This window comes from Balaenoptera musculus, chromosome 14 (assembly GCF_009873245.2).
Source record: "Balaenoptera musculus isolate JJ_BM4_2016_0621 chromosome 14, mBalMus1.pri.v3, whole genome shotgun sequence".
Taxonomy (NCBI): domain Eukaryota; kingdom Metazoa; phylum Chordata; class Mammalia; order Artiodactyla; family Balaenopteridae; genus Balaenoptera; species Balaenoptera musculus.
Window position 1 is genome coordinate 28,609,860 of NC_045798.1, and position 25,968 is coordinate 28,635,827.

At 53.8% G+C, this 25,968-nt stretch overlaps 1 protein-coding gene across 1 annotated transcript in view; it reads right to left on the bottom strand.

Moving 5' to 3' along the window:
* LDLRAD4 (low density lipoprotein receptor class A domain containing 4) overlaps positions 1 to 19,136 on the bottom strand; it is a 299,370-nt gene extending 280,234 nt beyond the window's left edge. The window contains 1 exon segment of the mRNA XM_036874890.1: positions 18,865 to 19,136. The gene's annotated coding sequence lies outside the window, so the exon portion shown is untranslated.
* Positions 19,137 to 25,968: the final 6,832 nt, after the last annotated feature.

A 25,968-nucleotide genomic window follows, 5' to 3' on the forward strand; every position in this document is an offset into this window, starting at 1 on the left:
AAGCCAGGACAGCTGGCCCTCAGCAAGGCAGCCTCGCCCCTTAGAAAGTCCAGGTGTAAAGTGGTTGGGAAATTATGAGCTGCTGGGATCAGACACAAATACGCAAAGTGCTCAGACGTAAAGGGCAGCTCCAAGCCACTCAAAGAGGGGCTTCAGGACAAGGGGTGTGGGGACAAAGGCACGAAGGTGAAGGGCTCAGAAGAGGGGCCGCCAGACAGCAGACGAGACCCCACTCGGGGATGGAGGCTGGGGCCCAGTGCTGCTGCCCCCTGAGTAAGGGGGGCGACCGGGGCTCCGACCGGATATCAAGCCGAGTGAAAGGCCAGAGATTGAACTAAACGACTTGGAAAGCTGCTTTTATTAGAGTCAAGTAAAACACTTTTTCTATCTACCACATAAAAGACATCTATGCCACAACTACCATATTTTAAAGGTAAAATACTAACAATCTCTGTGTCATTGTTCTGAAAGATCCATTTCTCAATGAAAATCATTAGAAAGTGCTTAAAGGTGCTTCTTCTGCATCTGAATAAAGTTATGAAGCTCCTGCCTGCCTCTCTGTGCCCCCACCCGCCATGATCAGACATCACTAATCACCCAAACAGTTCCAGGCCTGAAACCACAACACCAGTAGGAATTAAACGGCCTCTGCATCTCAAACCTCAATTCCTAAACTGTAGAAGAAATGTGAACTGGTGCTGCGGTGACTTGACATTTCCTTCTCTTGAGTAAAACTTGAAATACCAGAATCCTAAACAGAATTGTTTCATTGGACTTTCCCAGACAGTCATAAATAAAGGGTTCCTGTAAGTCAACATGTCTGAAGTACTTTGCTTATTCAAACTCATATTTTCTCTTCCCTAAAACCCTCCATCTTTTGTTACGATTTTACGTTTATGTGTATTTTTGTAGCTATCTTTAAATCACTCCTGGCAGAAGCTGGGTGTGCACAAGGAAATCAACAGAACACCACCAGTGCAAGAGGGACAGGCCAAGACCTCCACAATGCATCCTCTAGATACGCGACCCAAGCTACTCCCCAGCTAGACTGCAGGGCCTGAGCCCTATGCCCACATCAGAGGGCGACAGGCCACGGGAGCCTTTCCGGACATCTGTCTCCTGCAGGTGATGGACGGCACACGTGTACCCGTCCACGTCCCCAGAGCCCAGCCTACTCTAACCTCTGTGGACATGAGAATCTGAGCCATGACCCCTGCAACATTCATGTTAAATGACAGTAAAATACGGAGACACAGCAGACAGCGGGTGGTTATCTCTGTAACCTGGGCCCCCAGTGAGAGTGCTCAGTAAGGTCCCAGGAAACCAGCCTCTGGAGGCCCAGTGTGAGGGGAACGGGGGCCGGGATGGAGCGAGGCATCTGAAGGAACTGCCCCTGGTGGCACCGACTTCAAAGGGACCCCAAGGTTCCGAGGGTCGCCCCTGCACCTGCCCACCAGTCAGTTGGTGTGAGAAGCTGCAAGGCTGGCTGACCATCAGGACCCAGAGACAGCAGCCTTTTGACAGGAAGGCCTCAGGGCCTGAATCCACCGGCTGCTCCCTCTGCTCCTGAGACACTGTCTGACCACAAGGAAGCCAATTTTGCCAAGGTTTTGCCACCTCCATCCCTGGGTGGGATCTCTGCCCCATCTGAATTCTCTAAGTATCAGAACCTCTTTGTCAGGTTGACGCTGGATGTGACACCTGCTGGCACTCACCCCTGAGGAGCACTCAGGCTGAGCTCGCCAACCACAGACAGCAGGAAATTACACAGGACCCGCTGTGGCCCCCGTGGAACTTTACTGTCCTCGGATCGCTACACGTGTGAGGTGTGAATAGGGTTACGAAGGAAGGAGTGCAGACCAGGTCTGCCTGAAGCAAGGCTGATGCTTTCTTTGGCAGAAAGCACGAGACAACCACCATTTGCCTTGATCCCCAGCACTGGCCGTGTCTCCTCCATCTGTTCTCCAGCATCTCTGCAAACACACTACGCGCCAGGCCCTGCGTTGGGTACTTGGAATATAGAAGAGGGCTCAGAGGTCGTGGTCTGTGTGGAAGGCAGGCGCGAGAACAGTCAAGTGGGAAACTACGGTGTGAGCAGGCGTGCACACACACACTATGGTCAAACTCTGAGCACAGGGGAGGGCAGCAACATGCCGGCCTGGGGTGCTGACATGGGGCACCTCATGGGAAGGGGCGGGGAGGCAGCACCTCCCAGAGAACGCGCAGGAAGGCGGGGCGGTGGGGGAGAGTGAGAGCCTGCAGAGGGCACGTGGGAGGGGCCGGGCCGAGGAGCCTGCACCCCCAGCACCTGCAACTGGACCACACGAGGCCGCCCCAGCTGCTCTGCGTGTAAATGAACCTGTGACCTCCTAGAGCACCTTCCCTGGCCACCCATGGGACCCATCTCCATCACTGAAATGGGTCTGGGTCGGGTCTTTCAAACCACTCCTCTTTAAACACAGGGCAAGGCTGTCTGGAACACGGTGAGGCCGAAGAAAGATTGATACCCTCTGAGCTCCCCTCACCAGCCCACCAGAAGCAGCCCCCCAACGCGGCACGCTGGGGGGTGGGGGGCACACAGGGCTCCGGAGCCCCACAAACCACCGAGGAGCTCGAGGCGTCCCCACCCCGCGCTGGGTTCTAAGGGTAAAGAACGCAGTGTGCAAAGAGAGCGCAGCCTTTCTGAGACTATTCAAAGCCCCCTGGACACCAGAACTTTCATTTGCTCGTTAATACCTATAATTCATCCTAACTAATCAAAATTCATACTAGGTAATTCACCAGCTAATTAGAATTTACAAGGGCGCCAATGCCATTCAGGGCAGCTCATTTAGAAGCCACCAAAATCCTTACACAAGACATGAGGGAAAAGGAGAACTGAGTCTGTTTAAACTTCTAAGTGGTCCCATCAATACTCTTTATTCCCTCAAATCCCATAGCCCAGGAGGCTGTTCTCACTGGATTAGCTGCGTCAACATTTCCAGTCCCTGCTCCCCTCCCCCAGGCCCCCCACCAGCCAGCCAGTCGAGGACACACACCTTTCATCCACACTCAGGAGCTGTGCTGGGCAGTGCTGGGTCCACACTCCTAGTACAGGCTTGGTCTCAGCCCCACCCCAGAGGTCTTCTTGTTCGGTCTCTGCAGGACCCTTAAAGTACCGCACCTTCGGTGTGCATTTCCGCAGGCGGGAACCTGGTCGGTGGGCCCCGCGCCGCCGCCCTCGCACTGCCCGCTGGTTCAAGGTCTCTCTCACTCACCTTTGCTCTTGACTAACCACCAACTCTGAAACAACCCAGTTTATCACAGAAACTCAGCAAAGATACAGAAGTCTTCCTTTTGTGTGAAAATCAGCCGCCCAAATAAAGAACTCGGTTCCATCCAAAGGAGCTTCAGGGACGTCCAGGACTGCAGGCAAGGAAACTCCAGTGTCCTCCCAGGTGAGCCAAGGAGGTACCGACAGGACGTGACACATTTGGGGACGAGCCAGAAAGCGGAGTCTCTGCCTCTCTGTGAACTCAGCAGGCGTCCTCAGAGTTCTGCCTCTGGTCTCTGCCCCAGATAATGACAGAAACCCTGGATCCGTCCCGTGCTTGAGTGGAAACGTGACCGGAAGCCCCTCCAACTCGGGAAAGGCAGATACTGGGAGCCTTGTCATGTCTGCACCTCCCAGCAGTTCCTGGGGTTTGGGTGGGTTTTCAGAGCACGTGCTGCACGGGCGAGGATGCAGCAGGAGCAGCTCCGCCCCGACACCCGTTTCCTACACAAACAGCCCAGGAACCGGGGCTCTGAGGAAGCAGGCTCCCCGGGGAGCACCAGACTCCACGGCAGCCGCTCATTTTGGAGACAGTTCTTAACAACATGTGACCTTCGACAAGTTGCTAACATTCTCTGGGCCTCAGTTCCCTCATCTGTAAAATGCGAATGATCGTCACACAACGCAGTCCCACAAATGAACAAAATCCATCAAGAGAAATCCTGTGTTGGGAGTGCTGGGGGGAGGCTGGCATGGGGCTCTCAGTGGGGAAACTGAGTCCAGAGGTCTTGAGTGACTGGTGCCTGACCCAGGGTGGTCGAGCAATAGTGTCCACTGCAGGAAGGGTCTGGGAGCAAGAAGCCACATTTCCTGAATGTCTTCCAGCTGCTTCTCCCATTAAAGCAGAATCAGCCTCCTCCCACCAGACCCTGCGGCTCCGAAGGAAGTTACCACGTCGTCTACAAGGCAGGAGGACAAGGCATGCTGGCCAGTCCCTGCCCCAGCCCGTCGGTCACCATGGCCTTCCTTTGTAGATGGCGTCTAGACGAGAGGAGTGGGTGCCACCAGGGAATCTGCATGGGGAGGACACCGCGGAAGCACAGGACCAGCCGACGGCAGGACATGGGGCAAGGCGCCTCCCACGAGCCCAGTCCCCAGTCCTTGAAGCAGACGCCTGAGGGCCACGATCACCCCACCTTCCAGGCAGGGAAACCAGAACTCAGCCGGGCCTAAGACCACACCCCAGATGGACAGCAAGCACAGCCCCAACACGGGGGGCAGGGGGTCCCCCACCGGGGCTCTAGGACCCCCGCCTCCAACCTGCTCATTAGCCCCTTCCTCTGGGGCAGCTGTGGACGCCCCTCCCCCTTCTCTGTGTCGCTCTGCCTCACTCTCCCTCAAACAGGAAACAACTTTACTGCTCGAGTCACGACGTCCCCACCGTGACTCAGGACAGACCCTTGCAACCGTTTCTCTGGATCGAGGTGGGACCATGTTGATTCTGAGCAGCTGCGGGAGGGGTGGAGACGCCAGCACGGGGGCAGAAGCAGCAGCTAATTCTACCCACACAGGACGCTGGGCACCCAGTCAGGACGCTCCACCAGCAAAGACGGAGTCTCAGAAGGCAGGCAGGGTGACCCCAGTTGACCCCAGGCACAGAGCAGGCAGAGGCTGCTCTTAGATCAAAGCCAAATGGTGATTTGAGGGGAAAAGATGGAATCGTGATTCTGCGTGTAATTGTTTTCACATCAAGGAGAAAGTCCGCTGTACGTAGGGCGCTGGGGGCACGTGTGGTGCCAGATGGAGCCGCTCTCCGTTAGAGTAAACCTCACCGTCCCCATAGCAACTCCCTCCATGCTTCCAAGATGCTTAAAAAGACACACATCACATTGTTTTCCACAGTTTTTCAGAAACTGACTTTTTGTTCCATGGCCTGAAGAAATCAAGTTCACTGGTGATTTTCTTGCTATAAAAAAGATCACTGTAGCAAATACAGAAAAGGTAAAAAGATGGGATTTCAAAATCTCCCTCGGGGCTACAATGGAGATGTCCATTTTTAAGGTCCTGGTGCATCTCCCTGCAGCCTGTTTTCCAGGGGAAGGCGCGTGTGCCCGCATCGGTCCAGCCAGATTGCTGACGGAGGCAGAAAGTGGAGCTCGGCCCTCGAGACATCTCACCCCCGCTGGTCGGGGCAGGACCGCAGATGTGTCCCCTGGACGTGGGGAGACCCCCACCTCACCCACAGGCACGGCTAGTGTGTGGTGACACATCACACGGGCTGAAATCCATCAGCGGAAATGAACCACGGTGTTACTTGCCACTAACTGGAATTTGTCTTATTCAGGCTTTTTTCCTTGTTCCACTAAATACTTAAGTTTTCACATCCTTGTGGATTTTAAATCCAAGGCAACAAAACACAACTCAAGAAGACGTATCTAACACCAGAATAAAAGCACAGTCAGGTGTCTAGAGAATGAGTCAGGCTCCCAAGTACCTGTCAAGAACTTAGTCTCCTTTGAAAAGATGGAAAAACAACGCACAGATGATAATTTTCTCTACTTTGAACTTTTCCTGATCCCGAGAACAGAAGAAAACAGCTAAGGAGAACCAAGATAATAATAAAGACACTTTGTCTAAAGGGAAAATCTCTACCTATGATGATCTTAATAAAGTTAACAAGTCTGATGATTTTTTATAATTTGATTAATTTGCTTGAAACAAATAGATAATATTTCATTTGTCCGCAGTTTATCTGGCCAGCGGGTTAAACTGGCGGGGTGGGGGGTAGGGGAGCGAGAGCAGGTCAGGCAAACAATCGCTTCTCTCTTGGGTAGGTCACTTTGGGGGGAAACGGTAAAATAAAAGTTAATGTAGGTGAGGAAACACCTGAGGGGCGAGGGGAGGGGGACAGTGTGGATGCTGAGCTGTGCCAGCCCCCACTCAACCCCCCAGCCTGCAGCTCTGCTTCAGCCTTTCCGGCAGGACCGTGTGTTTGCAGGGAGGCCTGGCCTGACCCCTGACGACTGTGGTGGGACCCCCGGCGCCCACACCGGCCCCCAGGAGTCGCCGTCCTGCCACGTCCAGCACGCGCTCCCCAGTCCTGCACTCGCGGTCCCGGGCACCTCCCCCTGCACAGACAGAGGAAACCAGGACAGGGTATGGGCAGGATGCCCGACAGAGGCCTGAATGAAGTGAGAGACAGACACACAGCCCTGGGGGGTGGGTTTCAGCAGCAACCACAAGGCCCTGTGGGTGGAGCTGGATGGTGAGGAGCCTCAGGGGACGGCGGCCAGAACCCCGGGCCAGGCGGAGCAGCCGAATCCCGGGTCCCCTGGCCCAGTTCACATGGCCACTGGGCTGAAAGCAGACTGTGTGGGGGGGGAGGCGAGTGGCCAGTCGGGAGACCCTGCGTGAGGCCACGGAAGGGACACACTGAGCTACTAGCGACGGTGACAAGTGACCAGATTTGGGGGAGCCCAGGAGGGCTCCAAGATGTGTGTCGGAATCACTGGGTGGGGGAGGGTCAAGTACATGGCTCTAGACACAGGCTTGGAGATCCCCACTGGGCAGTCGGGCATGAGTGTGAAGTCAGAGTCTGGGGCAAGAGCCTCCACATAATACAGAGCCCACTTCAATCCACACAACAGAACTAATTCTAAGCTTTCCAAGCGTGGGTGGGAGGTTCTGGGGTCAGAAAGCTTCCCCACTGACAGATGAGGGGGAGACCGCACTGAGGGCCACTCTGAGACCAACCCCAACTCCCGGCCACATCACCAAGCACCCAACCACGTCTTGTCACAAGACGGTTGTTAATAAAATCATGCCAGAGTCAGTGGCAGAGTCACAGAAAGGAGGGCTCAGATGAGGGGCACTCGGTCCCCCCGCCGGCTCACCAGGCTCTGCTCACTGTCCCCGTCACGCCTGCCAACCACCTGCCCCCTTCTCTCCACAGTCACCACTCCACCCAACAGCAGAGAACGTCCAAACACACAGGAGACAAGAGCCTGGCTCAGCAAGGAGGGGCCATTCTCGCCCGCACCGTCCTTCAGCGTCGGGCCATCCCCCGAATGCCCCGTGGGCTGCTGACCCTCTGCAGTAGTTACTGATCCCGCAGACTCAGTACCCCAAGGAGGGCGGAAAGCACTTCCTTCCTGCCTAAACCTTTGAGCGACACCTACCCCTCATTAGTGGTTTAGTGAGTGTCCAAGCAGGAGACCCTGCAGCCTCTGCCTCCATCACCAGCTCGGGACACACTTGGACTCAGGGAGAAACACAGCACCTCTGGGGACTGCAGACAAGAGAGCAGAAGACTGCAGAGCAAGCGTGGCTTCCGCCTGGGGTCCAAGAAGGGGACAGGACGCATGGTGCCCACAGAAGAGGAGAACCGAGCGGAGAAGAGCTGCCGGAGGCCGAGGCACAGGGGAGGCCAGGCACCGTGAGGGCTGGGGCTGCCTTATGTCACCGGAAAAGGGCCCCAACGCAGCACGAAAACTACTCTGCTAGAAGCGGAGAGACAGAACCGGCAGTAACTTGCATCCACAGCTGAAGAGATGGACACCAGGACAGCAGCCACGCCACGTTAGGGAAAAGGAGCCGGGGCTGAAGGACACTGGACACACGGCTGGACGTCGGCTCCACTGCAACTGCCAGGCGACACTCCAGGTTTGCCAGGACCTGCCGTAGTTTAAGTGCCACAAAGGGCCACCAGCACACCTTCCTCTAAGAACAGAGGTGAGAGCGGCCGCCCCACGCACCTCGCCTCACCCCACGTCTCTTTCTGCACAACCACGGGGAAACGACTGCTCAGCACAGCCCTCAAATGGCCTTGTACTTCTGAGTCTGACTAGTGTTTTGCCCTAACCTCTCAAAATTATGCTGCCCAGGTTCCTGCCCATCCAGCAAGCTGCAAAGCCTTGTCCCTTCAAAAAACCACCCGCCATGCAGCCTGGACGACTGCGGGCCACCTCTTCCCAGCAGGTTTTGCACATTAAGATACACTCTGATTTGAATCCCACATTCAGCTAACAGCCGCATTAGAGATCAATTACACTTCCACATACGCTTCATTATTTGTTTGTTCCTTAAAGCCAAGGATCATGAAATTAGATGCTGTCTGTGAAGAGCTTTAAAAAGTTAGTGTTTTGCAAATAGAAGCCACTACTGTCACCATATGAAAGTGACAAGCCTGGCCCCCTGGTGTGAGCTTCCTGGAGCACGAACATTTTCGCATTTTGTGAAATGTGAACAAGTACCGAGTACTGGAGAGCTCAGGCTGGGACAGGGCCCCCAGGGCAAACAATCAGGTGTCCCGAGGGACCCGTTTCTCTTCACCGACATGGCTGGTTGATTTGGTTTTCAGCAAAGATGGGCAGAAACTATGCAACAGACTCAGTCTGCCAACCTCTCCGCAGCACCACGACTGTCCCCACCGGTGACAGCGACGGCGCCTCGCCGCACACGCCTCCAAGTCCCACCTCTGCTCATGCTCGTCCGTAAGCCCTCCTCCTCCCTCTCCACCCGCCACCACGCAGGTCACGGTCACGGGTCAACTGCCACTTCTTCCCAGCACCTGTGCCCCTCCCCCGAAAGCCACCTCTACCATCAGATCAGCCCAAACCCGCTCCCGTCGCCCGTACAGATGGGGTCTGACCCACAAAGCTCCAGCCACAGCCCACGTTCTGCTCGGGCAGGACGAGAACCAGCGTTTCTCGGCCTCACAGCCCAATGTACTCACTGACCTGCTCCACTGAGTAAATCATCTCACCTTCTGGACGGTCAGCTCTCGACAAAGCCGTCCTGCTGGCACTGCACGTTACCAAACCGTGTCAGAATCCGCCCGGCTCCCACCACCTGGAGACTCAGGAAAAGGGGCCACAGGAGCTAGGGCTGCAAAGTGGGGAGAGGAGCCATGGAGTCTGTGGCGCCAAACCACCGCATAGGGTTCCCTGCGCCCTCCTGCAGGGGTGCGTTAGAGCCCTAAACACAGGAGCCACGAGGTCACCGTGGACCTGCGGTGCCAGCCCTCCCCACCACAGCTGCTCCCTCGCGGCAGGCCCTGAACACGCGGTCCCACTGCCAACAGTGGCCCCAACTGTTCACACACGTCCTCCTATGAGCAAAGAAGTGTGGGCAGCACACACGGGTCATGCATACTTAATTATAAACTACACACGTGAGGACGGAAGCAGGGCCCCGCGCACATTGTACTGAGGTTTACGCCCTTGTCTGTGCCTTCTAGACCCCAGCGTGCACAGCTCTGAGAGCCCTGGACAGGGGAACCCTCTCCCTGCTGTCCGCCCCACAAACCGTTCTCTGGCCACCTCTCAGCCCAAAGCCAGCCTCTCCCTGAAGTCCCCTAGGTTGCCCAGAGCAGACCGTGTGCTCAGACATCACGGGGCCCCGTGGAGCAGAGGAGGAGGGGAGGGAGGGCGCCTGAGGCCATCAGAGCTCGCAGGCCCAGAGGCCTCGGCACCCCCCACCCCAGGTACGCAATCTTTCCCCATGAACGAACGGCTCAGATGGCATTTCCCGCTCTTAACCCGGGGCTTGGCTACAAGCACCTGTCCTCACTGCTGGCTGCTTCCTGTGCCAGACTACCGGCTCCTTGAGTCCTGGGGGCAGGAGCAGGGTCCCCGCCTCACAGGCTGGGCGGGTGCTTCCCAAATGCTCCCTTGACTGGAGGCAGCCACACTTTACCGAGCTCTCACTGAGGCAGCGCTGGGCCCCTCCCTGCTGGTCTACATGCGCCTTATCTCGTTTGATCCCCTGCAAACCTAAGGGGCAGGCAAATGGCTATTTTAGGGAAGGGCAAACTGACCTTCCCAAGGTCACAAGGCTTCCAGGGGCTTGGCCGGGCAGGGGGGCTGTGAGCCACTGACAAAAGCAACCCCCTTACAGCAAAACTTTCCTCAAAACCAGGAGGTGATGCGTCTGCGCGCTATGAACAACAAATCCCCTTGGGCGGCTCAGGCCCACACTACAGCCCTGATGCTGCTTCTTCGGGTGGCCAAGGCCACAACGGGAGCCGTTCCCTCAGGCACATAAATGTGCCCCAATTCCTAAAATCCAGTGTATGAACCACGTTATAACAATAAAAGCGTGAACATTCACACGAAGCACTCAGTACAAAGAGGTCCATCAAATAACAAAAGCTCCAATCCATGGAACAGCCAACTTCTTTTATCAGAAATAAACACTATGTTTTCTCTGGACTAAATTTACTACATAAGTTATATAGTTATGACTGTGTATATATATTTATTATTTTTACATTACTCTTCAGATAAAAAAAAAAATTAAATCCCAGGACCTACCTCTAGTTTGGAAGTAAAAGATTGTGGCTCTTATATTTAAATACCAGTAGGATGAAAGCTAAGTTCTGAAGGGGGCAATATTTATCTTAATAGACAAAGTCATAGAAATATAACCGTTCAACCAAGCCATCCAGCTGTAAACATTACCCACCCTTGAAATCATGCTGCATTATGTCCAGAAAGACCCTCTGTTCCAACTGGAAGATTCCGGCATTCTATCATCCTGCTGAAGGAGCACACCAGGTTGGATTAAACCCAAGTCTGTGAGCCCTGCACACACGAGCCAGCAGCAAACAGCGCAGAGGGACACAAGGGGTGTCAGCAACCTATTCCATGACCAACTCCCTGGGAACTCCTCTGCTCGCTCTACCTCCAGGGCTTTGGCCCCGTCTGCCCTGCTAGCCATGTCCAGGGTGTGTTTGCACCTGGAAAGCGTGGTGTGGCTGCCCACATGGCCAGCAGGGGGGCCAAGCAGACAACGGCCAGGGTGCTCCCCACAGGCTGTGCCTGGAGGGCCGGGGTCACTCACCCAAGCGCCGGCGCCCACCTGGGCCCCTTGGACCATACTCTCTGCTCACCGGGCCACTCCCGACAGTGCCGGGCGCTCCCAGCATGCACCCCAGGGCGTGGTAAGCACCCACACCTGCCCCAGCACCGACGCACAAAGGTGTGTGTGACCAGAACAAGCTAATTGGGGCTCAATTACCCCAAGATGCAGGTGTCATGTCTTGCTCCCTCCAGCTGTTCCCAACCTTTCAACCAAAAAGGCTGCCTTTCGAGGAAAACAAAACCAACTTTAGTTAACTGCAACGTACTGAAGATACTGAGATGGTGCTCCTTCTCTGGAGCTTCCGGAGCAGCCGGTGTGGGCGCCGACCCCCTCAGGCTGGAAGCAGAAGTCTGCGAAAGCGTAGAGGGGACCAAGGGAGAGGCCCCCAGCAGAGGGCACCCAGGCCAGGTGTCTCCCATCAGCCATCGAGTGAAACGTTAAGAAAATGAATTTTATGTTGGTATCCTTGGGCAAAAGGCCAGGGAAGAGTTTGATCTCAAAAAGCGATCACTGAGAACGGAGAGGAAGGACTGAGGGAAGTGTCACACAGCTCCTCAAGCAGCTGCTGCCGAGCCACCCCTCCCCCACCTCATCCCTCCACCCGGGGCCCACGTTACCCAGCCGGTTAGGGTGAGGATGTTGGGGAAAGACCAAGCACAGTCTTTGGCCATAAAATCCCGTAATTTTATTTAAAAATGTATTATTAGACTGTCTCGTGCCCTTAACCTACCTGAGCAGGTTTAATTCCAATTTAAAATAGCACAAAGTTCTTGAGTACGTTTAATTCGAATTTAAAACAGCACAAAGGTCTTATCTCCATGCTGGGAGCATCTGCTAACATCACTGCATCTGCCCACAGCAAAGCTCTAGCAACAGCAAAACTCTCTTCACCTGTGTATCCCCAGATGCCACGCCCTGATTTTCACAACAGAAGGATGGGAAGAAAAATTTAAACATACCATTTCATTGCCAAACTTGAAAAGATTTTTTTCATAACAATATCCAGCACTGGCAAGACTACAGTCACCCCTGTGTCCGTGTGCAGTGTCCCCGCCTTTCTGAGAAGCAACTGGTAATACTTCTGGAGGAGCCTCTAAAAGTTATACCCACCAGCTCCTCCTTGAGGAAGCTATCCAAAGGACGTAATCAGAATGTCCAGTGCAGAATTATTTATAATAGGGAAAACTGCTAACAGCCTCAGTGTCCCAAAACGGGCTTAAAAAAAAAAAAACAATATAACCACAGCACAGGGTAGAATTTAATAGTCATCAGCAGTGGTATTTTTGGAGACTATTTAAATTACATGAAAATATGTTCAGGATGGAATGTTAAGTTTATAAAAAGTATATAAGTTCGATGCGTGATTTTATAATTAAGTCTGGAAAGAATCTACAAAACTGTAAATAGAGGTCATCTCTAAAGGTAGTGGAATTATAGGTAATTGTAGTCATTTTTATTTTCTTCTTGTTTCTTCTTTTTTTTCTCTTCTTTGTTTCATAGTTTCCTAATTATCTTCAATAAGTATATAATCAGGAAAAAAAGGATTTCAGAGACTAGATTCGTGACACTGGTTTTAGCCAGGCCTGAAAGAATCTCTGGAATAAAGTCAGGTTCAAATAGAGGGTGGAACCTGGTCTAGGGCCAACCCGGGCCCCCATATGCTTGACAGGGGGACCAGACAGGAACTCCCCCAGGCCAGTGCAGCCCCAACGCAAAAGGGCACCCGTCCAACCCGACTCCAGGGACCAAACTAGACAGAGGCCCAGCAGGCCCTACAGTGTGTGGCCACCACAATCCCCTCAGAGAGGACGGCACCACCCAGCCACTCAGGGGTGTGAAAGGGCCAGGTCCCACCTGCTGCCGTGGGAAGGTTTGCAAAGGGCTGGGGAGCCGTCCTGCAGGACCCCGGACATCCGCACCTCCTGGGGCCTCACTTCAGGCCCCATAACCTCAAACACTTAGGTCCGCCCGAGATGAACACAAGAACTGCACGCAGATACATGTGGTTGATTAATCCACGCCCCCTCGGAGTGAGACAGAGAATCTGAGAGATGTGAGTATCTTTTCATTTCACCTCACATTCAGGGACTTTCCGGGTCCTGCTGAGCGGGGAGGGCCTGGGCCACCTCAGTCGAGCCCCGCAGGCCTCGGGTGTCCCCCGGAAGACAGGACCGACGCCCGACAAACCTCACCCAGAGAAGACCAGCGGAGGTGGTTCCACAGAGCCCAGGACCACAGGCATCAACTCTCTGGCTGATTCCTCCTGGGAGGACGAAGTTCAACATGGACAAAACAGAGCCACCAACGGCCCAATTCTCGAAACCAAGGCTGTGACCACAGGCAGGACAGGCACAGGAGCAGGGTTTAGAAATGGGGGTGGGGCCCGGAGGTGGGGTGTAAATCAGAGCCATGGACAAAGGCAGGAAAGAAGGAGGAGCCCTGGGCCCTGCTTGGGATGAGGAGAGACTTGGTCCCCCTCTGCCCGCCGTGAGAGGTCCCTGAGGAAGGGCCAGCCCCAGGGTCACAGCCCAGGCCCCAGCGTGACGTGGCCACCTCCACCTTTGCTCACGAGACAGCGTTTCTTCACTCCGGCATTTCAGGCTTCTTGCTGCCTGTCTGCCAACGGCATGGTGGCGGTGCCCACGTCCCAGGGCTGCTGGGGGGCTTCAATCAGCTAATATAACACTAAGGACAGCCTGGCACAGGGGTGGTGCTGCTGTCGCTCTGACCACTGCCCGGGGGAGCCCTCCCGAGCACGGCCTGGCCTTCCGCCTTTGGAACAGTGGGATTTCACTCTCGAAATTCCCTCCCAACTCTGTGCAGAGGCTGCTGGCTCCAGGGCCATGGACCGGCCACCAGAGGCCCAGTCCACTTCTGGGGAACCAAGGAGGCAGCGCTGGGAGCCTGCACTCCACAACCCCAGGGATGGGGCGGGGAGCACCTTGCCACATCCCACCATATGGCTGGATAGCGGGGTGGGGGGCTGGGTAGGATGGGATGGGGCCTTTTTGCAAATTGGACAGAGCAGGCTTACTTTGAAGAGAAATTCTAGGTCCATTTAGGGACCATGTTGCTCATACCCACCCAATTCCTGCCAGTCCAGGCTCTGAATCCTGTCTGCACAGAGAAGATCCTGCGAGTCATTTGGCCGGGGCCCAACTTAGGAGGTGGCTTTGTAATACAAGCAGTGTGTCCGCCAGCAACTAAAGCAAGACCATTAAGTTCATTACACCTGTCACTCTGCCAGCTGACTATCCACACGCCAGGGATGAAAGTACACTGTGCCCAAGGAGTGTCACCCAGCCCCCTCCCGGGCAGCTCACACACTTATGTCAGACAATTTGTTCTCAATGCCTGCACCTGCAGAAAGAACAGCAGCCAAAGTTTAGTTTCGTCGGAAGCTGGACCCTGGATGGAAGACGAGGTGCCATGTCCCCTGATGCAGAGGAGGGGAGACGTGGGGGTAAGGGGTCATCGAGGGGCAGGGCCACCAGGCCAGGAAAAATACAGAGCTGCTCCCTGGATTCTGCCGCCTGCAGACCTGGCGAAAATAAAAGCAAGAGACACACCCTTTTCGCTTCCAAAGCAAGTCACAGAATTCCAGGCAGCGCGCAGACCTTCCACACACCCACGCACTGCACATCCTGCAGGCTCCTGGATGCCCGAGGCCCTGCCCACTGCTCACAGCGGTAATTTATTTATCCCTGTCATGTAACATTAGCAATCTGTCTGAAGCTTGGCAAGCACCAACTTGCACTGTCATATAAACTGTCTGACAAACTTAAAGTTTCATAAATGCTTCTTTTTTCCAGCAGACAATAAAGCATCATAAGAAAAAAGTTATCTCCTTTTCTGTTCCTTTTCTCTCTTCCTCTTCCAAAATAAAGGCGGGCGGGGGCGGGGCTGGGAGAGAAAGAATGAGAAAAAAAGAAAGCCAACCACAAAAGAACTCATGCAAACAGAAATGATCCCTCAGCAGGATTCTTAACCTTGAAAGTCTCAACACTTTTCCAATGCCAAGGAAATGAGTAAATGAGTGGGGGAGGGGTGGCACCGTGTCTGTTGGTCTTGAGGGGGTACAGGCAAAATCTGCAAAACAAAAGTACGGTCATTAAAAATTAATAAAGGGTGTGGACAGCAGCCTCCACCCGCTTCTGCTCGTGGGGATTTGAGCCAGACACTCTGCGTCCTCATTAAGTGGTGTCTGGCAGGCTGCCGGGGTTTTAGTGGATTCTGGGAATGCCAATATATTAACCAGAGGACTCTTTGCAAACCCTTTAGAGTTTTTATTCTAGAAAAGTCAACCATTTGGCACAGAGCAGCCTTATTTTTGTCCGGGAAAGCGCTCTGCTGCCAATCAAGGGAGAAATTATAGCTATGTTCCTCGTAATTTCCAAGACCTATCTGGAAAACAAGCTTGGTGGAAAGAAAAGTCCTTACAAAAACAGCTTAAAAGGCCAAAGTACCATTTTTAGTGGAAATTCAAAGAAAAGCAATGCATACTCAAATCACATGGATAGGAGACAACACAAACATTATTTTCAAGTCCTCCTATGATAGACAGAAAAACAGTATTAATTGGAAATACAAACCCAATATTTCTACAGCAATTAATAGTACAGGTGCTCACCTGTGTCCCCTAGCTGCCTAAAAATAAAGCTAATAATGCCACCCAAAAATCTCCCTAACACATGGCAGGTCTTGTGGCCTAAATTTTCAGATGGAGTCAGAAGCTATACATTGCTATTTAAAAACTGAAGATTCACTTTCCATCACACCCATGGTATAGGTCACGGTGTAACTCTAAGCTAACAAATCCCATGTAGGCAGAAAGTCACTTTGACATCAGAAAATACTGGCTTCCAGGAGAGTGTTCTGAGACCTAAAAAAGGAGGGGGTGGAAGCAGGGAGAGAGGGCACTGGGGACCCCGTAGCATTCCACATCGTTTACATTGAATAGCCATAAATCTATATGAAGTATGTCAAACGTTTCTAAAAATTTTCCAGGTTAACATGGAATGATCTTTTCATTTCTTTCTTCCTTCTGTATTAACTCTCACCCAAAAGAACAGACACATCACAGAGACGCCATAAGCCCAGACACAGAAGAAAGATAGGAATAAACTTGCAAAGGGCCACCAGGAAGATCTGACCAGTCACAGTTGCCAGTGTCCCTGCCCTGAGCGCTGAGTGGTTGGTTTTACGTGATGACAAAAAGCCATGACCTCCTGCGCAGACCATGGGGGTGACTGCACAGGGATCTGGACAAGCTTAGGGGTTTCTGCTGGACCGCAGGCCAGGAACCACACCCAGGGCACTAAGTCACCGTCACCTCCCTATGCTCCTGTCGGGCTGGGAGGCAACCCTCCAGCAGCCCTGAGGAAAAGCCAACCACGTCCCAGGAGCTGCGGGCCGCTCTGCCAGGCCGCTAAGTCAACCGAGACTGCAGCCCAGGCCCAAACTGTAAACACCTCTGCAGGCGGGCGGGCCCTGCTCTCAGCGCCAGGCAAGAAAACTATTCTTAGAGCACTGTCAGCACTGGGGTGGGGAGGGGGGGGCGGGGGGGGTGGGAATAAATATTTGTCTATATACTCTGGCAAGTGGGGGCAGGAGACTTTGACTCAAACAATACGCCAACAAATGGGCACAAAATCCCTTAATAAGCAGCTGGCACTGGCTGGGTTCCTCTGCAGGACTGTGGTCATGCAAAGGGCCCCAGAGAGGATTCGAGAGACAGCCCTAATACCTGCTGGGAAAAGTCTTCTCCATCATAAATACAAGCCTCCAGAAACTAGAACCACAGCCAAGACTCTTTCAAGGGTAACAGCAAAATGTTAAGAAATTAGAGGGGGCTTTTAAAACAAGGGAGGAAGGCAGCTACAAGTCCATTGCAGCAAATCCCTTACTGGCACTTACAGTCTCAGCCCTAATTCCTAACAGTGTGTTCAATGTCAATAGCAAAGTGAAGCTCTTAAAAGAATTAAGCTCTCAAAGATCATGAGGAATATACCCCCATGTTTTAAAAAGCACAAGAGCCATCAAAGAGCATCCAAGGATAGGAAACCAAATATTATAATTCAATACATGTACATGGATAATAATCAGATCTACTCCTTTGTACATCGAATGACTCAAATTTGACATGACCCTTCACTGAACATAAAGAACATGTTCAAGAGAACAGTGCAGAGTACAAGGGCAAATGTACAGGTGACAATAAAGGCAATATAAGCCCTGGGAAGACTAAACACTCCTATGCAAATGCAGACCTGACTGGATGCAATGGCAGTTTCTCAGTGCAGATCCTCCAGGACCTGTCCTGTAACTCACACTGTCCTGCAGCTTCAGGGAAGACAGACTGGGAGAACACCCTCTTGGCTAGCCAAACAGGCGGAAGGACCATTTTAAAAGGAATCTTCCTGGTCTAGCCCCCAGGGATGCACCAACCTCCATGCCAGCCACAGGACCACATATTTCCAAGAGCCAGGGCGGCTCACCATCGCCACCCACCTCCACTGCAAGAAGCCTACTAACAGTAGCTCTGGAATCAACACGGTGCAGCTTACCTCACCTCATCCCACAATACCTACACACAGTAGGTCATCCAAAAATATTATCACCATCATAACTAACATTTAGAAAGCAGCACTGAACTACAAGCGAAGGGTCCAGGGATGCGAAGTTGCCAAAATAATTAGAAAGGAGAAGGAGAAGGGAGTAGATGGGACACAGAGGAAGAGAAAAAAAGCAAATCAGAATTATCCAATTTTAGCTAATTAAAAGAGTCTCTGGGGAAAACAAAAATTACGCTAGGTTATGTGTCCAGCAGCACTCAGTAATCACTCCTGCGCCTGGGTCCCGGCTCGCTACGAGTTTCCCGCTGTGCCAACCGACGCGCGCTCACCCGGGAAGCGGCCCGACCTACCCGCCTTCTCCAGGTGCCACCCACCCCGCCGCGGTCCCCGTCGTCCTCCAGAAACCTCCGCCTCATCGGAAGCCTCCTCCTTTTCCAGTTAAAAAAAAAAAAAAGTTTAAAACCAAGCATTTGCCCTCGGGGCCAGCGCGGCGAGCTGCCCAGCACCGAGCCCAGGTCTCGGGCGACGCACTTACGGGGCGCGCCCAGCCCCCGGGGGGCCGGCGGGGGTCCCGGGAGGCGTCCTCTGCGCTGCGCCCCGCAGACCGCACAACAAAAGCAGGGCAGCCGGGCTGGGTGCTCGTCGCTTCCTGTTTATTCCGCCGTGAGGGTCACAGAAATTCTGCCCACGCCCGCTTCCTGCGGGCTCGGGGCTCAGCCTGAGGGCCAGCGGCGCCGGGACAAGCTGCTTCCCAGCCGCCGCGGGAGCCCCTGCGGCCCGCGCCCTGCTCAGCGCGCGGGGTGCCCGGGACGCGGGGTGCCCAGGACGCGGGGTCCAGGGTCCCGCCGCTCCGCGCCTCCCTCCCCGCAAACTCTGGCAATGTCCGCACAACCTGCCCGCGGACCCCGTCCCCCGCCGCGGCGACGCTCAACCGTGCGGGGCACCGGGAAGCAGACGGCACGGTGGGGACCGCCCTCCTGCGCCCGCCCCCGGGAGCGCCCCGGGCGCCGCCGTGCCCACCGCGACGCCGCCGGGACTCGCGGGGGTAGGGGGCGGCCTGCCGACGGCGCGGCTCGCGGACGTCCAGTTCCGGCGCCCTGTCCTCCCGCCCGCGCCCCCGGTCCGCGCGGCGCCGAACTTGGCCAGACGCCGGAGCTCTGGGTCGGCACTCACCTGCGGCCGCGGCTCCGGAGTGAGGCTGCCGGGGCGCGGGGCGCGGGGGGGCCGCTTTAAGGGCCGGGATCGGCCCCGGCTCCCCGCGTTCCCCGCCCCCTTCCACGCTCCCCGGACGCTCAGCCGGCCTGGTGGCGGCAGCTCCTCCCCGGTTCGCAGGAGATTCCCGGTCCGGCCGGCCGGCCGGCCCGCAGCGCCAAGCGGGGAAGCGGGAGACGGTGCCTCGGGTGCCGCCTCCGCCTCCGCGCCGTCTGCCTCGCGGTCCGCCGGCCTCTCCGCTCTCCCCATCCCCCTCCGAGCGGGACCGGCGGCGGCCGGGCGGGGCGGGGGCGGGGTGGGCTGGCCGGACCCCGCGCGGGCCGCGCTGACCTCCGCGGGCCGCGGGCACCGAGCTGGGCGAGCGGGCGCCCAGGCCGCGGGACCCCCGGCTGTGCACGCGGCTCGGCTCGGCCTCGCTGGGCGCGCGCCCACCGCCGGCCGGACGGGGAACTCCATCCCGGAGCCGGGAGACGACGGCGGGGGGCGCCGCGGGCAGCCGGCCTTCAGGCACTGGCCGAGATGCACAGTAGGGCTGCAGGGCCCTTAGTGGGACGGATGAATCCTCCTATCCCCACCTAGTCAGCCCCTTCTCAGACGGGGAGTTCAGGTGGATTCTTCCCACTGCGACCCTTTCTCCTTGGAGGACCTACATCTCTCCTAGGAAGGCCTTTGGGACTTAAACTCCACTTGAGTGCGGACAGTATACGTGTTGTCTTCCAGAAGTACTAGCATTCACACTGGCCAACCTGACCGTGTTTGATAGGGGTTTGGTTACAGCCACAGCATACGGGCATTTTAACCCAGCTTTATTACAGCCACCAAAATTAGACAAATTAATTGCCAAAATTAACCCCCCTGCAGACATATCAAAATACACCAATCTGGGGTTTCAGGCAGGGTATAACAGAAGGACAGCTAATTAAAGCAGCTAATTTTCAATGTCTCCACCTCCCCGCCAAAAGTTGACCAGCTCATGCTTCCATAATATCAGAGAAAAGAATCTTTTGAAATCTACATTAATTTATCAGTAACTTTTTAGTTAGTGAAATGTTAGCTTAATTCAACTTCCTTTGAACAGTCCTCAGCTGTCCTCAGCTATGATGGTAACTGCTGTGTAGGATTTGATCAGTGCTCATAGGTGATACAATATTAACTACCATTTATTGTGCCAGGCCCTGTGCTAGGAATTTTACGGAGATTATCTAATTCAATCCTCAGGACAACTGTGGCAGCTAGTACTTCCCCATTACACAGATGAGAAAGTTGAGGCCGTGAAAGATTGAGTAACTTGTCTCTAGACCACAGAATCCCGAACTGGCTATGCACAGTGCAGGAGCTGAACCATACTGCCACCTACAGCCACACTGACATCCCTGCTGCTCAGCTCAGCCCAGCTCCCAGGCAGTCCCAGGCCCCAGGCAAATGAGGAGTGTCTACAGCAGTGGGATAGCTTTGAATCTGGCCTCCACCGAAAACTTCTTTAAATGAGAAGTGAGCTGATCAGTGCTTAATACAGGTAATCTGAATCTTGACAAGCATCTACTTGCTAGCTTATATTTAATGTGCCAACTAACAGCAGCTATGGGGTTGGAGAAATTGTTTTCTAGCCCTCTTGAGGTCAACAGAGAAATGGCGTTTTCCTTCTAAACCTGAAACTGCCCATGGACAGTGGAGAAAATGTTTTTTCCAAGAAGAGGAAACAATTTGTTATTCTATTTCACTTGGGCAGCATTTCCTTGTGAACGATTTAACCCTCTTAAATTGAGACCCGAATTTTACATCTTAGCCTCAGCTTTACCATTTATGACAAATCTTAATTCATTCTGCATTCCCATTTCTTGCTGTCTTCCCTAATTTATAACTAGAAACTGCAGGTCTCTGTTTCTATTTCTGGAAAACAGCTATGGGAGGAACGCTGTCCTCGTATTTGTTCTGCATTTCAGCTGCCCCCTCCCACAGCCCTGCACACACACACACTCGCCACAGCAGTGGCAGAGCCAGAGGCGTCTGGATGCACGTTTGCTCTCTGTAAAATCTGTCAGCTCACCTGACCGTTAGTAACCTCTCATGTTCATGCCAAGGGCCCAGACAGAGGCCAGGAGAGCAGCACTTGCTTCTGCTCCAAAGAGCGGAGCACATGTGTCCGTGGTGGCCAGAACTGCACCTGCTGCTTAGGAAGGGCCCCAGAGAGATTGGGGAAATGAATGGAGCCTCGTATTGTGATGGACAAGAAATAATATTGAGGTAAAATATCACTAAACTGGGTGGAAATCAACTGAAAATGGTTTCAAGGAGTGGGATGTGAGAAACATTCTTTCTCAGTATAAATCCACTGGTTTACCTCGTGTCCATTAAATCCCGACTGTACTTAGTCTACAGAAGAAGGTCAGTCATCCAAGGAGACAAAAAGACAAGGGTAACCATAAGCAAATGTTGAAAAAAGATTCTGAGGGCCCCAACCGACAGCAAGATAAATGTGAATCGGAGAATATAATTCGGTTATTTGGATCTCATGTATAACATTTGGATGGGACTTAAGCTATCCAAAAAAGATCCACCCTACTCGTTGTACCTTTTAATTTAATAAGAAATGGAGAAGGAGTGAGAGATGCTTGCATTGAGAGTAATTCTGCTGGGGAAGCGAAACCCCATCCAGATAAATACACGGGACGGGACACGGATGAGCTCAGCTCCAGGAGGGAGGCCTCTGTCCCGTGTGTCTCGGCCGTGTCATGGGCACATTTCGTTGTGTTGTCTGCACTGTCAAACTGTCTCAGTGTCCAATCTGTAAACTGTAGATAACACTTCCCTCCTCACCTGATTTGCTGTGAGGCTGGCCGTGTCCGCATCCCCATGCAAATACCCCCTCTGGGATCTGGCTGCCCCCACTGCTCCAGGACCCACAAACCTCACTCCCCCCTCTATGAGTGTAGATTTAAAATCACCAAAGACAAAAAGGAAAATATTTTGCAGGCGACTTCTGCTTTCAGCCTTGCTGCAATACTCTCCTTGGGCCAAACAAAAAACATCTGTTCTCTCTCTTTGAAGGGGAGCGGGTATAGGAAAAGGAAGAATACGGCAAGTAAAAGATGTAAACAATCACCTTGAAGACTGTCCATCCAGATGCACTTAGGTGTGGCTGCTACGCATCAGTTATCAAAAATGATGGAACAACTCCTGAGCGATGAACGTTATTTTCAAACCACCTGCAGATAGTAAAGTGTAGTGAAGTTTCCTTGGTCTGTTAAAGCCACAACAGTTCACAGCTTCTGCCTCCTCTGGTGCCGTGGTGACCCCCACCCACTTCCCCCATGCCCAGCAGAGCCCCTCAGGGCTGGCTGGTCCCTTGCTGAATTTGGGGCCTGCTCTCCATCGCAGTGACCAGCAGCTGGGTGGGAGGTGGCTGCTGCAGCCCCACCCTAGCACACTGCTTTCCGACACACGGTCAGTCAGCGGGGTACAAATGGTCAGTGAGTTCAGTGTTCAGCACAGAACCTGGCCCAAAGTGTCCTCGGTAACTATCAGCTTCCTTCACCCTTTCTCATCCTTGCCAGCAGGGACAGGCTCTCTGGTGACTTTGTACTGGGTCAACTTAGCCATGGGGGTCCGTGCTCCCTGGAATTCCCTTCCTTGGGGTTGCAGGTGTTGAAATAAATTTCTAGGCCCAAGATGGAGACACTCATGCCTGGGGTGACCTGTCAGCACACCGAAACGTAGATGACTTTCATGTCCTACAAGTGCTCGTTTGACCAGAAATGCAAGGCATCCAGCCAGCCGTCCCCAGATGCACCACTAGCTCTGGGCCTCCTCACCCCAAACAAGGCGGGCTCTGCAGCCCCCTCTGATTGCATGCTTCCTCTTTGTCTCTTCTTCGTTCTCTATTCTTTATCCTGTGAGAGCTTCTTGCCTTCTGCCCCATTTTTCAATTTGAAAGGTCCACTTCATAAAACATTAAAGTTTGTTTGTATTACCTGAATTGTCCTCCTTAGTCTTTTTCTAAGGCAGGTTAGGGATGCCATAGAGAAAGTTGTGGGCGACGTGGAAGGAGGGGTCGAGCAGTGGCCAGGACCTGCCAGGAACGCAGGGCGCCAGGCACCAAGCAGCCTGCACCCTCCTGACCTGCTCTCCCTGTGTCCCCTCATCCCCTTGTCTTGGGTCAGGGGTGCGTTCACAGCCCCGTGGCGAAGGACACCAGCACCTTCTGCCAGTCGCCTGTGTCCTTTAGGCTGAAGGGACAAAAGACAGACAGGGTTTGTTTGCTCTGTGGGCCCAAGTGGTGCTGTGAGTGCCAGTCTATCCCTGCCCCCCCTTCACAGACAGTTTTCCTGCCCACCTGCCAGGCCTGCCAGACCCTGATCCAGTGCCCTTCTGTACGCTGCTCACTACCACTACTGCCTGTAGTAAGTACCGACTCCGCGTCACTTACAAATGTTCTGCTTTTGTGATCCAACCCTGACCGACACAGAATCGTGCGCCAGGGTATCTCCCCGTCTCAGCCAGAGATCAACTGTTTGTGGAGAACATAACCCCCAATCTAGCTCCTTTAAGGAAAGGTGTCCCCCCAAAACAGTCAAACTATTTGAAAGGTACTTCACAAAAGAAGGTACGAAATAGCCAGTAAACACATGAAAAGGTACTCTCTCATTAGGGAAATGTAAATTAAAACCATAATGAAAGGTTTTAAATGACTGCAAAGTTTAATCCAAGGAGACTGATTAACAGGAAACAAAAATAAATTAATCTCTCCTTCTGACCTTTCAGGTGTCAGTAAACTGATTGGAAAGGTTCTTGGGCAAACTTCCCCACGTTCCCGTAATCACTGGGCATGAGCAGCTGCCCTTCTGAAGCAGTCCTAAAATTCGTCTTAGTCCTATAAATACTCAGGACAGGGTGAACTGTAGGCTGAGAGGTTGATATTTCAATGGCTGACAGCATATTATTTACAGTATATCAAAGTATCAGTGGGAAATCAAAGTAGAAGTTGGGAATTCTGGTAATAGTCTTTGTTGTACAAGAGGAAGAAATAGGTCCATTATGTTAAAATAATTCTGTGCCGGATGCCATCTGTTGAGCACAGAGGCATCCCGACCAGAAGTTACATACTTATTTCATCCTTAAAAGCAAACCTTGGATCTCACGTATATTAAATGATGTGTCAAATCACACGACCACCACATCGGGGGTGCTGGGCCCCGGTCCTTCTGCCACACCACGGCTGGAAGACAGCCGTCCACAGTGGCCGCCCATCCTGGCCTCTCCACCGCTGGGGTATCACTTTCCCCTCACACACACACACGTAGCATAATGTTATTGGAAGAAAAAGCAGTTAAAACCAATAAAATAACTTGCTGCTGAAACCACTATGGATGCTTTAGTATTGGTCATTCACAACGAGCAGTGTCTGACTCCAGATCGGGGCCAGGAGCAGGAACATCTTCTGAGCCCATCATTTTAGAGCCAGGGCTGCAAATCCAGTCCCTCCAGAGTCATTTGCCCTCACCACCCCCCCTTCCCCCATCCTCACCTCCTAGAGTCAGGCACGGACAGGCCCCGGCGACTGCAGATGAAGCAAGGAGCCCATGGCAGAGGATCTGAAGCATCCCCCACCCTGGGGTCGTCCCCACCTCCCTCCCCGTCACCCCTCCCCTCACAACCACCACCGCTGCCATATACTTTCCCTCCGCTGTGTCAAGGGGGAAAATCTGAAGACTAACAATAATAATAAAGATACCTAAGCTGTAGGAGTATCAGTTTTTCCATCCAGCAAACTTCATGACTGCCTCCTATGAGCAGAGGTCAAATTCTCAAAACATGTCTCATTTGACCTCCATTATTTTAAAGGGTAAAAGTAGGAAGATTTCACCTAAAGATTTCAAATTTCTGCTTCTCCGGAGAAATGCGAAGACCTAGCTCCTCAGCCTTGCATTCCCAGCAGCGACAGGGCCAGAGCTGACCGCTGCTGCCCTGTGGTGGAGTTCCCCACCCCCCAATCTCCTGCCCGGTTTTAAACAAGGGAGTGATGTGCAATGATTCAGGTTTTATTTTTCTGAGTTTTAAAAGTTTCCCCTGGCTGGACTGTGGACTTAGTTTGGATGGAAACTCAGGTGGCTACGTCCAGAATCCGAGTGCTCCTCAGCAGCAACCCCCATCTCCCTCGTCCAAGCCACCGACTCTCCCACCAGTGGCCCCGAACCTCCCCCTCCTCTCTGTGCTCAGTCCCCATGGGCAGCCTGACCAGGCCATACCAGGAGCTCTGGGGGCTCCCATCTCCCTGGGACCCAACCCAAAGTCTTGCCCCCAGCCCGCCACCCTGGCCCCTGGCTCCAGAGCCAGGCTGCTCTTGCCCAGTCCCCTCTCCTGTCCCTCTGGCCCCCTCACCCCTGTCCTCACCCCCCCTTGCGTTGTACTCTTCACACACTCGCCCCAACACAGAGGTTGGTTTGCTGTCAGCTGCCCTGGGCACCCGGGAACCGGCACCGTCCGGGCTCGGGCTGCTGGGTGGGGCCGGGGCCAGGGGGATGTGGCCGAGTGTTTGAGAGCCACCAGGAGAGGGGCCGACACACGGCCGGGCCGGGTCACTGTGAGAGGCCCGGGCAGAGAGGTTGGAGCTCAGGCCCAGCTGGTGGACACTGGGCGGGAAGCACGAGCTACACGGACGCCCAAGGTGGACTTACTATGCCACTCCAAGGTCCTTCTGATTGGATGCAGGGCGTGAGAGGAGCCCCAGGGCGATGCCGGGACCTCACTGCCGCTCCCCCCGCATCCAGAGTGCAGCCCCAAAGCTGCTCAGCTCAGAGGAGGGCCAGGGGCTCGAGCTGCTGGCCCAGGAGACCCCGTGGCCTTTAACAAAGTGAAGATTTTCTCTCTCTGAACTCTGGGGGCAGGCCTTTTTGACAGAAACCAATTCAAAGCCTTGATGTGTCCACAACAACTTCGTGTAGGGCAGCAGGATGGGATCTGGAGAGTGATGCAAAAGGAGGACGAGGCCCCCGGGCAGCCTGATGGGGGCACTGACATCTGGGGGCTTCTAGAAGAGTCAGCACAGTAGGACCATAAAGATGTTCC